Genomic DNA, 15,536 nt, shown 5'->3' with positions numbered 1-15,536 from the left:
TTACCCAAAACATGCTTATGTCCTAATCCTTGGAAATGTGAATATTACCATATATAGTAAGTATTATCTTGTATGGCAAAAGATGCAGAGAAATTTAGGATTTTGAGAGGAGATGATTTTCCTGGATTTTACAGGTGGGCCCTAAATGTTTTCATGAGTGTCATTCTAGGAGAGAGGCAAGGGAGATCAGACAGACATATAGAAGAAGAATAGACAGTTTGAGGTGGAGGCAGAGACTGGAGTGATGTGGTCTGAAGCCAGTGATCATATTAGTAACCACCAGAAGCTGGAAATGAGAAAAAATAGAATCTCCTTAGAGTCTTTGAAGGAAGGAGATCTTGTTGACCCCCTAATTTCTGGCCTCTTGTCTATTAAATGTTTACTTATTTTTTGTATCTGTCGCTGAGTTAGGATGAAGCACTCTCACATCAATAATATGTTATTTTTAAAGACATGTCCTGCATAGACAACCTATTAAAAAGAAATATAAAGAGGTTCTATAAACATATGAAAATATATTAATCTTCATTCATGGTAAGGAACGTAGAATTAAAACTGCTCTGTAGTACCATTTCTAAACTATCAGGTTGGCAAAAATTCAAAAGCTTGACAATTCCCACTGTGTCGGATAGCCTGTGGAAAAGCAGGCTTTCACAGTACTGGTGGGAATGTAAAATTGTACAGCACTTATGGAGAGGAATTTGAAAATATTTTATCAAACTACATTACATTTGCCCCTCAATCCAGCAATCCTACTTCCAGGAATTCAACCTGAAGATATAAATAAAAAACATAAAAATGCAGTAATAATATGCATATGAATAAAATGAATCATTGAAGCATTATTTGTAGTTGCAAAAACTGGAAACTTACCCAAGCATTTTTAGGAGAGTGAATGAATTTAGCAGAGTGCTATGCTGCTGTTAAAAAAGAATGAGGGAGAACCTTATTAACAAAACATACTGTTAAGTGAAATGGCAGAGTGTAATACATTATAGACATTGTAAAATGCGCTTCTCTGGTGGTTCAGTGGTAAACAATCTGCCTGCCAATACAGAAGACGTGGGTTCTGCCCCTGGATTGGGAAAATCCACTAGAAAAGGAAATGGCAACCCACTCTGATATTCTTCCCTGTAAAATCTTCTGGACAGAGGAGTCTGGCGGGCTACAGTCCATGGGGTTGCAAAAGAGTCGGACACAACTTAGTGACTAAATAACTGTTAAGTGAAATTGCAGAGTGTAAAATAATGTACATGTAAGGCTACATATTATATAAAAAAGAATAGAAAATAAGGAACTGCGTTCACTTTTCTATCACTTCCAACAACACAAGAAGCATAAACCTGAAAAAATGAAGTTGCTTAACTACCCAGGGTGAGGTGAAGGAAAGGAAAAGAGAAAGAATGATACTTCTTTGAGTATACTGTTATGAGTAGTTCTGACATTTGAAGCATGTTAACATCCTATATATTTTAAAATATTGATTAATATGAATGGGAAGAGAAGAAAAACTGCAAGCAAACTGAAACAAATGAACCTAAGCATATGCCAAGTGAACATCGCAATTACACTGTAAGGAGAAAAAAGAAAGAAGTCATCTAACTACTTGTGAAGAGAGCATTTAGCTACAGACCAATAGTCTTGGGCAGAGTAGGCTTTAGGATGGAATGGCAGAATGCAAATAAATCCTAAATATTTTTCTGTGGTTTTGTTTATAACTGAATGGGCAAAGAAGAGAAGAAAAGTAAAAGAAAAGAAAGGAAAAACAATAATTATACAACAAAGAAAGGAGAAATGGGCAACGCCTTGAACAGATGTTAAACTTAACACTATTCATGAGGACAGATGAACATTGTATGGCTCCAAATGAAGCACAAAATCTGTCTACTCAGCATAAGCAGCAGTGAGAATGCATAAGCACAATCTAGTCAACAAGGAAATATCAAACCAATATGCAATGAGAAATATTCTATTTTTTTAAAAATGGGAGGATTTTGTTTTCAAAAATGTAAAAGTCAGTAAAGACAAAGAAAGGATATGTAAGTGATCCAGATTAGGGGACTAAAAAGATGTGACTAGTAAATGTAGTATCAGATCCTAAATTTGATTCTGTACCTGTAGAGGAAAAAAAATTACTATAAAGGATGTTATTAGATCATTGACCAAATTGAAGGTGGATGGTAGTTTAGACAAAAGTATTGTGTATATGTAAATTTATGAAGTTGACAACAATAATGTGGCTATAAAAGATAATATCCCATTCTTTGGAAATCTTACACTGAAGAATTTATGAATTTATGAAGAATTTATAAAATCAATTTATGAATCAAGGCCATGATATATGAAATTTATGTTCAAATGACATAGAAAAATAATTATATCTATATCTATCTATATGTATATATAAAGAGGGAATGAGAGAATATAAATAATTAAGCAAATAAGAATAGGCAAATTTAAATGAAAGATTTACAGATATTGTTTGTACTATTTTGGTGATATTTCACAAGGTTAAAATCACCCCAAGCAAAAAGGAAATCTAAAATATATCCAAAACCAGAAAATTTTTGAATCTTGAAATTGCTCAATGCCAAAATAAAATGTCATTTCTACTTAACATATTTTATAATCATGATACATCTATCCACTATCTATCCACTATCCTGCCCTGTCCCTGAAATGCACACACAAACATCTCAAGCCTCAAAGAGTTTAAAACCTAATTGAGATATTGAAAAATGTCACTTAAGAGTAAAATTAACAACTCAGGTCTCAAATATCAATAAATGCTAAGTGAAAGGTACATGTAACAGCTACTCTGGACATTTATTCCTTATCTAGTTGAAATTCTACTTTTTATAATTTCTGCTCCTTCTTTTTTACCCAAGTGAGCTGATGAAAAAAATGGTTATTACTTTTTTGCTGCATAACCTTACATTTACTTGAAAACCTATTGAAATATTCTGTATCTTTTGTTCTTCAGCTTGAGGAATTCAACTTCCTCAAATTTGTTGATCTTGCTCATGTTCATTTCCTTCTTCAAGTTCATTGCATGCTGATCAGCTGCCATTTATGCAAGCCTGAAGCTAACAACAGATGCTTTAGCATCAGTCTTCTGGGTCTAAGTATCACAACTTCTGTTGCATGCTTCAAATCATAAATTTGGGGTTTGGTTGACTAGATTTTTCATCTATTATTGGGTCTTTTGCCCCAATGTTAAAAATAAGCTGTGTTTTTTATTTTTTTGTTTTTTTTCCACCAGTAGAGCAGAAAACTGATACACGCTGACAAAATTTCATTTACCTACAGATTTTCACATCACGTAGATTATTGCTATATTTATCACTACTATACTTTTAAGTATGTCAAAAATTTTCTGTCAAGTTAAAATTGTACTCCAAATGTATTTGAGCATAAAATTTGATTACATTAATTTGCTCCATTCATAAAATGAAATATTTTTTTAAAGTAGATTTTGCTGTTTGCAAACTGTGGTTTGTTTTTTGTTAATTAGGATAGTGGAAAAATAATAATACCTTTAAAGATAGCTTGTTTAAGAAGCATATCTGACATATGAAGAGAAACTGATGACCTTTTAAAATTACTGCATAAGCACTAATGAGTAACTCAAAGGAAGTTTAAATTCTTTCCATTTAAGCCATGTCAAGGTTGGAGACTTGAAGTTCAAATATCCCTACAACAATTTGACAATAGTTCAAATGTCTGTCAGCAAAATATGTAAAATGTTTTAATACACTGAATATTGCATGAGTTTACAAGAACCTTCTCTATATTTATATTTCTACTTGTGTAACTTTCAGAATCTTACAGCCTTTTTCAATCCTTATGAATTCTTTATTCCTTCCTCCCCTTACTCTCTCCCTCCCTCTTTTTCCTCTCTTCCTTCTTTCTGATTTTCCTTCCTTCTTTCCTGATGGGGGAAGCAAATGAATCATAATTTTTCACTCACATTTCACTGTGCCTCAAATAAGTGTGGAAGTCTGTGCAATTTATTTATTAATTCACTTACTCATATCATCATGTTCCAGACTCAATCAAAAGTTGACATAAAATCATAAAAAGAATTATGTTTGTTTTTTAAGTTCCCTACCTGAGTCTCCCAATTAGAAGCAGTATGTTTTTTGATTTCAGGTTTGTAGCCAGCCAGGATAATCTATTTAAAGTGTTCAAAAGGATGAACTTGCAAAAACAATTAAATATGTTCATTGCTAATGAATAATTTTCATGCTAGGTTAGCCCATAAAAAAGTAATGAGAGTTACACCACGGACTGATCTTAGGAACTATCCATTTCCCTAATTCATGTCCGTGCATGCATGCTCAGTCATGCGACCCCATGGACTTCAGCCTGCCGGGCTCCTCTGTCAATGGGATTTTTCCAGGAAAATATACTGGAGTGGGTTACCATTTCCTCCTCCAGGGGGTCTTCCAGACCTGGGGATCAAACCTGCGTCTCTTGTGTCTCCAGCACTGGCAGGCAGATTCTTTATCATTGAGCCACTGGGGAAGCCCGGTCCATGCTCACCCACTGGCTAAAAATGGATTCAAATGGATTCATCAGTATTCAGTCTACCAGCCACATAGGAGAGACTTTCACTGTCAAGCCTAATGAATTATTACTAATGGCAGGTAGTTTCTTGCAACAGCTGATGGCATTTATCTGGAATAAGAAAAGTATAAATGAGTTCCATGACAACTTATTCTGGCAGTAGGAAAAGAAGGAGAATGCACAAAGAATAGACCACTTGAAGGTGTAGGTGAAAGCTGGTTTAAAGGTTCAAGAAGATACACTTTCTATCACACACTTGCCTTGGGTCATTTGGTACAGAAAGAATATTCTGTAGATATTCAGTTAAAGATGGAGAGGATCATGCCTCTCAGTAAAAAAATATTTCCAGGAATCTTCTAGAATATCCAGTTAAGGTATTGTCTCACTACAGATGTCATAGCCCCATTTTACAACTGAGATTTTGGTTTATGTCCTTTTAAATGTTTTACTTAAAGTACAGAGATCATCACCCTTTAAAGACTTGAAGATCATCAACATACTTGAACATGTTGTGTCTCTTGTGACCTCTTATTTTGATTTCTTCAATAGAGGGCAATGTCCTTAAAACTGTTTTTTATTCATCTTCGCTTCCTAAGGACTCAAGTAATTGATCAGTTTGATTGATACTAACGGCATCTATCATTGGGACTCATTCTGTTGTTGATCACTCTCCTGTTTTTTAAGTCTGAATTTTGCAATACAGAGTTCATGATCTGAGGCACAGTCAGCACCCGGTCTTGTTTTTGCTGACTATATAGAGCTTCTCCATCTTCAGCTGCAAATAATATAATCAATCTGACTTCAGTATTGATCATCTGGTGATGTCCATGTGTAAAGTCATCTCTTGTATTGTTGGAAGAGAGTGTTTGCTATGACCAGTGCATTCTCTTGGCAAAACTCTTTTAGCCTTTGCTCTGCTTCATTTTGTACTCCAAGGCCAACCGGGTAACTCTCAACTTCTTAGTTTGCATTCCAGTCCTCTATGATGAAAAGGACATCTTTTTTTTTTTTTTTTTTTGGTGTTAGTTCTAGAGGGTCTTGTAGGTCTTCTGCTATGACCCATCTGTCTTGAGTGGCCCTACATGGCATGGCTCATAGTTTGAGTTAGACAAGATTGTAATCCATGTGATCAGTTCGGTTAGTATTCTGCGATTGTGGTTTTCATTCTGTCTGCCCTCTGATGGATGAAGATAAGAGGCTTGTAGAAGCTTCCTTATGGGAGGGACTGGCTGTGGGGAAAACTGGGTCTTGCTCTAGTGGGCAAGGTCATGCTCAGTAAATCTTTAATCCAATTTTCTGCTGATGGGTGGGGCTGTGCTGCCTCTTTATAGTTTGGCCAATTCAATTTTACAGTAATACAACCATTTTAACATGAGGTCAGTAAAAAATATGTGAACAATATTTTTCCTAAATTTCCTTTATATTTTGCCTCTTATGAAACTATGATAATGAGAGCATAAACAGAATAGGGGGTTAACAAAGGAGAAAGAAGTTGAAGAAGGGAAGAAAGAGGGATTTAAATGCATTCTGTGTCTATAAGACTATCTTTTTGTGTATACACATATTGCAACATTTGCACACATTATATCTAATCAAAACAGGCAGAACTTAAGAAAAAAAAACTTAAAGAACATATTTATACTAATAACTCATTGATAGTAGGAAGCATAACTTCTTTTTTAATTGAGTAAGCTAACTAAAATGAAAATGCCAAACTGGAGAAAAATACTCATAAAACACTTAAAGAAAATGATAATATGAAGCTTTACTCTGAAAATAGTAGATACAGCAACAGAAACTTGGGTACAATAATTCATAAACAAAATATAAATGACTTGTAAGATATAAAAATAAGTAAATCATGAGATAAATAAATGAACATAAACAATGAAATAGAATTAAAATCCACTGAAACAGTGTGATTTGAATCAATCTTTCTGGTGTATCTCAGTCTTGATCACAAATTATAGAAATGTTGTGACTTAGACCTTGACATTTCACCTATAAAAATGAATCTATAGGGTAAAAAAGAAGATACATACATAACAGTAAAACAGACATAACTTGAAAGTACTCTCAAATATGTTATTTGAAAAATTAAATACCAAATATTGCACAGTCATGAGCAAATTGTTTTCATAAAACAAATATGACAAATGCAACTGTACAGTTTATTTTATAAATATAAAAATCAGCTTTAGAATATGCAATTTGTAATCTTTAAAAATGTAAACTAATGCTTTACACCCACACACACAGTGTGAACACATTTACAGGAGTATAAACATATGTATTTGTGTGTGCAAATAAAAAAGCTAGAAGTATTTTACCAATATTAACATTGATAGACTTGTGAATGATGTTTCTTTCATCCCTGATATCTATTTTTTTTTAAATCAGGAAACAAATTTATTTAAAGAAGAAGAGATTGATATAATTTCTAATTTTCTTCTTTAACTGTTCAATTTTGTTGTTTTTATGTGTTGTGCTTAGTCATCCAACTCTTTGCAACCCCATGGGTTGTAGCCCACCAGGCTCCTCTGTCCATGGAATTCTCCAGGCAAGAAAACTGGAGTGAATTGCAATGCTCTCCTCCAGGGCATCTTTCCAACCCGGGATCAACCCCAGGTCTCGCTCATTGCAGGCACATTCTTTACCTACTGAGCCACCAGGGAAGCCCTAATAATTTTCACTATGTTATGGTATAAAAAGTTAGTTTTTTATGTTATTAAATTTTTCATATTCTTTAATATATAACTATTTGGGGATATAAGAGCAGGATTTTATAAAGAACAAAGTTGAATTATTTTACTCAGCTTTTTAAAACCAGTTCACACAGTAAACGGCTACTCACAACACTATCTGAATTCACCATAAGAAAAAAAAAGAAACTAACTTTGAAAAAGTGCTTTATGAAAGTACAATTCATGCCATTTAAAAAATCACTTAACCCATTTAATGTTAGATAATGATTACATATAAGATAAAAGCTTAAAAGAGAACTTAGGGGAGATACCATGCCTTAACATTTTTGTCTCCTGAGACTTTAATATGCTAGGAAGGGAAAAAGAAAATCATAAAGAAGTTTTTGGATCACAATTTTATTTAAAGTCACTGAGATGGCATCTCCAGACTCTCTGTCTTACAAAATAATTACCCTCACCAAATGGCAGTCAGGGGAGATTGCATAACCCTTACCAGGCTGTTGTCACATGGGAAAATCACTTGGCTTCTACACCTTGCTGTGAAAACATCATTGGTTGTGAAAAAAGAAACAAGGCAGAGCTGATGCTGAGGAAATGCAAGGACATCTCCTCTTACAGGCAGGCGTGCGGGCTCTTCTACAAGGACAGGCTCAGAATGCACTTTCCTTCACTGTGATACCTTTGGTCACAGATGCATTGGAGCTTTGAAGGTTACAAAGAGATGATATGGGGAAGAATGTTTTAAAATTATTTTAGAGTAGGTATTTATTTCAGAGACAATTTCAGGAAATCCCTGGCTTGTTTAGGTGCCTTGGGTTCTGGTCTGGAACTACTTTTTGCTTCTCAAATGCTGTTTAGGAGCAAGTCCTCACATGCCACAGGACACTCTTCCTGTTGACAATTTTGACCTTTATTAATTCAGGTCTGCTCAGTCTCCACCACTGATCCGTCAGTGCTGACACCTTGTCACACTCTGATTTTGCAGTGAGAATGCTGAAAGAGTTCACAGGCCACCACACTGGTTGACTTCATACCAAAGAGAAAATAGTAACAATAATAATAACAAATCCTCAACCAACATCATTTGCTTTCTATACCTAAATGCGGGCCCGATAGAAGTTGCACTGAGGATTACTTATAGGTTCCCAAGAGTTCTCAAGATGAAAACCAGAAATTCTACAGGGATAGTTATACTATTCATATGCTGATATAAATTGGTTTTCATGAGTAAATTTCCTGCTTTGCCCTTTTCTGCTGAAATATGTCCCTTGTTGCAGGAGAATGCAATAAAGCAATGCAGTGTGTTTTTTAATCTGTGGAAAGTTGAAAAGGTTACATGCTGTGTGTGAGTTTTCTATTCTCAAAATATACACACTCATCCCATGAAACAAACAAACAAAAAATTCAGCATAATTTTAACAGATCCCTGTGTCTTTGTTATCCCTACACTATTGTTTTCTGGCAAAGAAGGTGTAAAAGTAACTTTGCAGAGAAACAGCAGTTTGTTTTTGTAAATTTCAGTTGGCAATCATGACCTTAAGTCTTTTCTGTGCAAGGAAACTAAAAATGAGAATTGCGTACCCTGTGAGATTAACTTATTACATTACAGCAATGAGATTCAGTGATGTTTAACCAATAAAGTAAACCATAATTTGCTGACATGAATTTAAAACTTAGGTATTTCTGTTTTACTAGAATGTCTTCAGATTAGCCACAACGTGACTATTATTGAATGAACATCCCTCATCAACTACGCTATTATTATGTAAGTGGTATTAGTTATTTTATAATAATGTTAATGTTTAATTTGAATCAATCACTGATTTTAGTCACTTTCCTTAAAAGTAACCAGCATAAGGAAAACGGAGGCTGTGGAACACACACATTTTCTCTATATAGGGCTAACTGGGTTTTAGAGAGATTATATCATCAAACTTGGAAATAGAAGCTTAAAGAAATTGGACATTGAGGAAATGCCATCATTCAACATGTCATTCAACAGAGGTAAGTATCAGAGAAGCTATGTAAGTTGTACAAGTTGCACAGTACATGAGAAGTGGAGCCGAATTCTCAAGGTCTGTAGCCTCATTCCTTCCCTTCCATGCTGCTGATCTTAACAGTTACCTTGTTAGTTACATATGCAAACAATGTAAAAAGAAAGAGCCCCAAATCTCAGGCATTTTGAGTTCATTAATAACTCCAACAGTCACTGAGTTATGCCTTGCTTTGCAAAAAAAAAAAAAAAGTTTTACTTAAATATGACAGAAGTTCATCTTTGAAATAGCAATAAAAGTCTTCAAACTTTAAAACGGAGGGATGGAGATATGAAATGGCCATCATCATATTTTTACTACTTCTTTTCCCTTCAAATCCACATATGGGTGAAAGAACACTAGACCAAGGGGCAGGTCAGTGGATTATCACAGTAAAAACTATGTGATGAAGGATGTACCACGTGCTAGGAGAACTTTATATTCCTCTATCACTGATTCTTGCTTCCTAATTCAGGTAGAAATTCTTCAGAGAGCATGCCACAGCAAAACAGATCTAACCTGTAAACTCTAGTTCAGAGACAAAAATGTTTTTTAGTAAGTTGTAATCTGCCATAAAATAATGTATATGTGCTCTGCTTAGTCACTGAATCATGTCCAACTCTTTGCGACCCCACAGACTGTAGCCCACCAGGCTCCTCTGTCCATGGGATTCTCCAGGTAAGAATACTGGAGTAGGTTGCCATGCCCTTCTCCAGGGAATCTTACTGACCCAGGGATAAAAGCCAGGTCTCCTGCATTGCAGGCAGATTCTTTACCACCTGAGCCACCAGGGAAGCCCAAAATATAGTAGATAATAATGTAGATAATGTAAATAAATTGTGTTTTTTTTTTCATTTTTTCACTGAATTTCACACAAAATGTTAAAAATGAAAGTATTGAAGTGTAATTTTGGGGTAATGCAATCAAAAATAGATGACCTGAGCATGCACACGTTAGGTTACAGAGAAACAAAGTATACAATTTTAAATATCCTTAATTAAATAACAATTACATATCTGGCACATATTCTCTCTCTTGACAGATACTCAACTTTCTTTTCAAGGGAATATATTGCTCTAAAGCTTCCAACATAAATATACACATATATTTATGGATATTTATATTTATTTATATATTTAATTTAAATATACTTTTTTCAGATTAGGATTATTATAAGATTACACAGAAAAAATTCAAAAAGTACATATTTTCAAATATTCCTAAGCTATTAACACACAAATATAATATTTGGACTGTTAATCCCAAACCAGAAGACACAAAAGTCTTGGGTTTGATCCCTGGCTTGGAAAGACCCCTGGAGTAGGAAATGGCAACCCACTCCAGTATTCTTGCCTGAAAACTCCTACAGACAGAGCAAACTGGTGGGCTATGGTACAGAGTCTTGCAAAGTTAGATACAACTGAGCACACTCACACAAATCCCCAGCCAGTATTATCTTCTCAGTGACACAATGTTCTAAATATGCAAATTTGACCACTTCTTTCTTATAAAGATATTAAAAGCAATCAATTATTTCATGTATTATTTGTTTTGCAAAATTTAACCTATTTGAAAGGGAAAATGTTAGTCTCTCAGTTGTGTCTGACTCTGTGTGACCCCATGGACTGTAGCCTGTTGGGCTTCTCTGTCCATGAAGATTCTCCAGGCAAGAATACTGGAGTGGGTTGCCATGCCCTTCTCTAGAGGATCTTCCCAATCTGGGGATTGAACCCAGGTCTCCTGCATTTCAGGCAGTTTCTTGACCACCAGAACCACCAGGGAAGACCTCAACCTATTTGATCACAAGCAAACAAACTTCTTTCATGGTTTTACTGGATTGGTCAAATACGTCTTTATGCATATGAAAATGGAAAAGTTACTTGCAGTAGATATACTGACCCATTTCTTCTAGCACATGTACCATAAGAATACTTAGTTTACCAGATGTGTTTTAGTACTGGAAGGAATGTCTGCTACTTCAAACAACATTAGGATATCATCTATTGTTTTTTACCAAAGATTTTATAATTATAGTTGATCTTTAATGCAGAAATAAAGTACAACAGTATGTGATATGTCAATATGATCATAATACCTGGCAGACTTCACGTAAATATATCCATTTTCTGGAAGCTCTCTTCAAATTAAGGAGTGCAGTGTAAGGATCACTTAAAATAGCTTGCCCAACATGTGTTCCAAAGAAGCCCACTTGATAATCCACTACAAATAGCCCACAGAATTCACCTAACTTTGAGAAATATTCCCATTTTAGACTCATAATGCACACTCATATGTTAAAGATGCTTCGATGTTGAGAGTATCATACTTAAAGATAATTTCTCCTTTTTTCATCTTACCATGTGCCAGAGTTCAGTATTAGGAAACCCATCAATAGGGCCCTGGAGAAATCTAGGAAGGAGGTCATCAAATAAGTATAAAGAAAGGTCATAACACTCTTCAACTCATGTAATTCCTTAAATCTGTGCAATCTCCCAGTAATTTCTCACCCCTGGGGTAAAGTAACAATTTTTTTTTTAAACAAGAAATAAATCCAGCCCATGGATTTTTTATTTTTTTATTTTTTATTTTATTTCTATTTCTTTTATCACAATTATTCAATATTATTTAATTATTGTATGTTATAGGGTAAGAAGCAGGAATTTGCTCTAAGTAATTTATGAAACTGTCCATATATCATCAAAGTCATCATGCCTGCCTTTATATTCTGTACTCTGCTCTTCCCCATGCAGCGGAACATGGCATTAATAATAATGTCTAATTAATGGATACCTATCTATTTCACTGAAGAAAGTTGTATGGCACATTTCCAGGGTCATAGGAGTGCTCTTTTAGAGCACTGAAAGCTAATCTCAATTTTTCAATGCCAGTGTCAAAGATGTTTGCCTCAGTACCATATTGTGCTCAGTTGAAATTTCACATGCAAAACTTCTCACCAAATCAGAAACAAGGAGAAATTATTTGGAACATACATGCAAATAAATAAACAGAAGAGGATTCCTTCATCTCTGACTTCTGGGAAGTCATTAAAAATATTTTATTCAACACTAAATAAATATTACTGTCAAAGTTTTCACTTGATTTTTTTCACAGGTCTTCAACGTGGGATAATCAGGTGTAAATATTAATATGACTTCTTGGGAAAGATGGGAAAAATAATGAAGTCATACGGAGGCAATTGACATTGCTTAGGAGATGAAGAAATTTACAAAATGAGGTCTGCAACCACTGTATCACAAAGCTTTCACTTGGGAAAAACCTATGCTTCTGATAAAAGTATTGGCTTTCTTTTCTTTTCTTTAGACATAAAAGATATAAATGTCATAAAATTTGTTTAACAAGAAGAACTATTAGTAATCATCTATTGAAAAACAAACGGAAAAAAAAAATCCTTTTTCTGGATTGAATGTATACTCCACCCTGAAATTCATATGTTGAAATCCTAACTCTCAGTGTAATGGTAACAGGAAGTGGGGCCTTTGGAGGTGATTGGGTCCTGCGGGTGTGGCCCTCATGAATGGAATAAGTGCCCTAATAAAAGAGACGACCCAGTACTGCCTCACCCCTTCTACCATATAAAGACACAGTGAGAAAATGGCAATTTTTGAACCAGGAGGGATCTTGCCAGAGACTGAAACTTTAGGCCCCAGATCTTATATTTCCCAGCTTCCAGAATAGTCAGAAATAAATGCTTGTTGCTTAAGCTACTCAGCCTACAGTTTTGTTTTGTTTTGTTTTTGTTATAGCAACTTGCAAGAACTAAGAAACTGGTACAAACTGATATATTTTGTAAAGGCAATATTGAGACAACTTGTTTTGAACTGAAAAAGTAATGTATTTAGAAATAAAGTATACAGATATCATAGAATTATTTTAACCAGAAGAACCATTAGTAATCATCTATTTAAAAGCAAATAGAAAAAGCCTTCAAATGCATATGAATAACCTGGACCCCTATGATATTATAGGATTGGCTAAATGTCACACAGCTGGTAAATTGCAAATTTACACAAACCACCAGATTTTCTGATTCCCTATACATAACTATCCCACTATCCATAAATTTTAACTAATTCTGGAAAGCTGAAAGTCACTATATAAACTGTGAGTTATAATTTTTAAAAAATGCATTCTACTTAAACACTACAACTAAAAGTAAAGAAGAAAATATAGTATAATGTAAATTATACAGATTTTATAGAGGGAAGAATAAGGTGACCCAAGTCATGGTTCTCAAATTTATTAGCCTATGCTTGAGTCTCAGTTTTCTTTTCTATATATATCAGAGTGATAGTAAACCCTCTAGCAGACTGGTTTATGAGGATTAAATATTAATAAAAAAACTGATATAATTCAATTTTGGTATGTTGTAAATACAAAAAGTTATAGGAAGCACAATTATCTCCACTGGACTAATCAGGGGGGAATGTTAAGCTAATAAAGTATCTGACCAAATGATCAGATCCTAGTGCCTTTACTAAACACTGCAAAGGAGAACTATTCTGACTATACCTTCAAAACAAATAAATTCCTGATTTGCCTCTTTTTTCCACTTTCATAATTATAAACTGTAGACCATGGGGAAAAACTTCCAGTTAAATGTAAGTTTTCTGGTTGACTAGATTTCATGCAGCTGAGAGCAAGGAATTACTAAACTGATGTGGTCAGTGCTACAAACCAAGGCTTGTGGAAATTCCTGCTGGTTTCTGCCTCTAGAATTTTTTAAATCTTAATAGATATAAACTCGAGGGTGGGGAAAGAGAAAGTGACACTTAAAATCAGCCAAGTGGTTTCTAACTCTCAAGTGTCAGAAACTTCAATACCTTATTTCTTTAGGCAGAATGCTCCTTTGTTCTGTGAAAATCATCTAACTGAGCCTTTTAGTTATGCAAATGTAAAGCAAATACTCTCCTCTGAAATGCAGATAGAATTCTAAAGATCAAAAACTGCTTCTTGAGTAAGGATACAAAAAGTTGTCTACTTGGGTTGTTTTAGGAGACAATGCCTTACTAAGAAGAAATTTGCCTGGCTCCTTGACTGAGCCCCAGTGACTGGGGCTGAGGGTGAAACCTCTTTTCATAAGATAATATATCATATTTTGGGTCCAGATGAGCATTCTCTTAGGTCCAGGAAATGAAGTGTCCCTCAGAGAAGTTACTTCCAATTTCTATCCAGAAGCTCTCTTCATTCTTGTATTCTATTTTACTGTTATCATTTTGTCATTGTATTTCCTGAGTTATTTTTGTAATTTAAGAACTGTATTCTTCATTTCTAAGTCACTTTTGTCCTTTTTCAGCTCTTTCTCCTCATTTTTATAGTCTCTTTTTGGTTGCTCACTTTGTGATTTGATGATATATTTTATATATTTATATATCTTATGAATATATATGAGCATTTTATATGCTGTATCCTATAATTGTGAGATATGAAGTACTTGGGGTTCTAAATATTTTTTTTTTCTCTGCTGACTCTCATGACACTCATTTTTCTGTCACATGTGGGGACACATGAATAGAAGCTCATATTTGTTTTCATCTGTGAGATATCTGAATGCTTAAATTCATGATGCTTTTCTTCAGATGTAGTTTGTTTCATGAACCAAGGATGACTTGGATCTGCTTGAGTCCTATTCTTGCTTCATCCTGAAAATTTATGACAAACAGACTAAAGGTTCATAGCCACCCAAGAGAGCCAATGAATGTGTTCACTGTTCACAGACTTTGTTTCCATTCACTGTTAATTTCTGTTCCTCTTTCCTTTGTCCTTTTGAGAGTCAGTTCCTAGGCAGGTTGATAAGAATTCTGGGGTTCACAAAGAGGAGATAGGGGTCTGGAAATCTCAAGGTGGAGGAAAGGACAACATCTTTTTTTTTCCTCTACATTCCTTAGTCTTAGTCACATAAAACTTTTTTTTTTTTCAGCCTTTTGCTGATGATTACACAATAGAACAACTCAATTTAAATTCTGTTCTAAGGATTATATAACAACAATGTTTCAACAGTACTTGAACCCTGAACTTTCAGATGTTTAAGCTGGATTTAGAAAAGGCAGAGGAACCAGAGATTAAATTGCCAGCATCCACTGGATAATCAAAATGGCTAGAGAGTTCCAGAAAAACATCTACTTCTGCTTCATTGACTACACCAAAGCCTTTGACTGTGTGGATCACAACAAACTATGGAAAATTCTGAAAGAGATGGAAATACCAGACC

The sequence above is a fragment of the Odocoileus virginianus genome, chromosome 3 (genome assembly GCF_023699985.2).
Source record: "Odocoileus virginianus isolate 20LAN1187 ecotype Illinois chromosome 3, Ovbor_1.2, whole genome shotgun sequence".
Taxonomy (NCBI): Eukaryota; Metazoa; Chordata; class Mammalia; order Artiodactyla; family Cervidae; genus Odocoileus; species Odocoileus virginianus.
The sequence above is the reverse complement of the archived record's forward strand: the minus strand, read 5'-3'. Positions refer to the sequence as shown.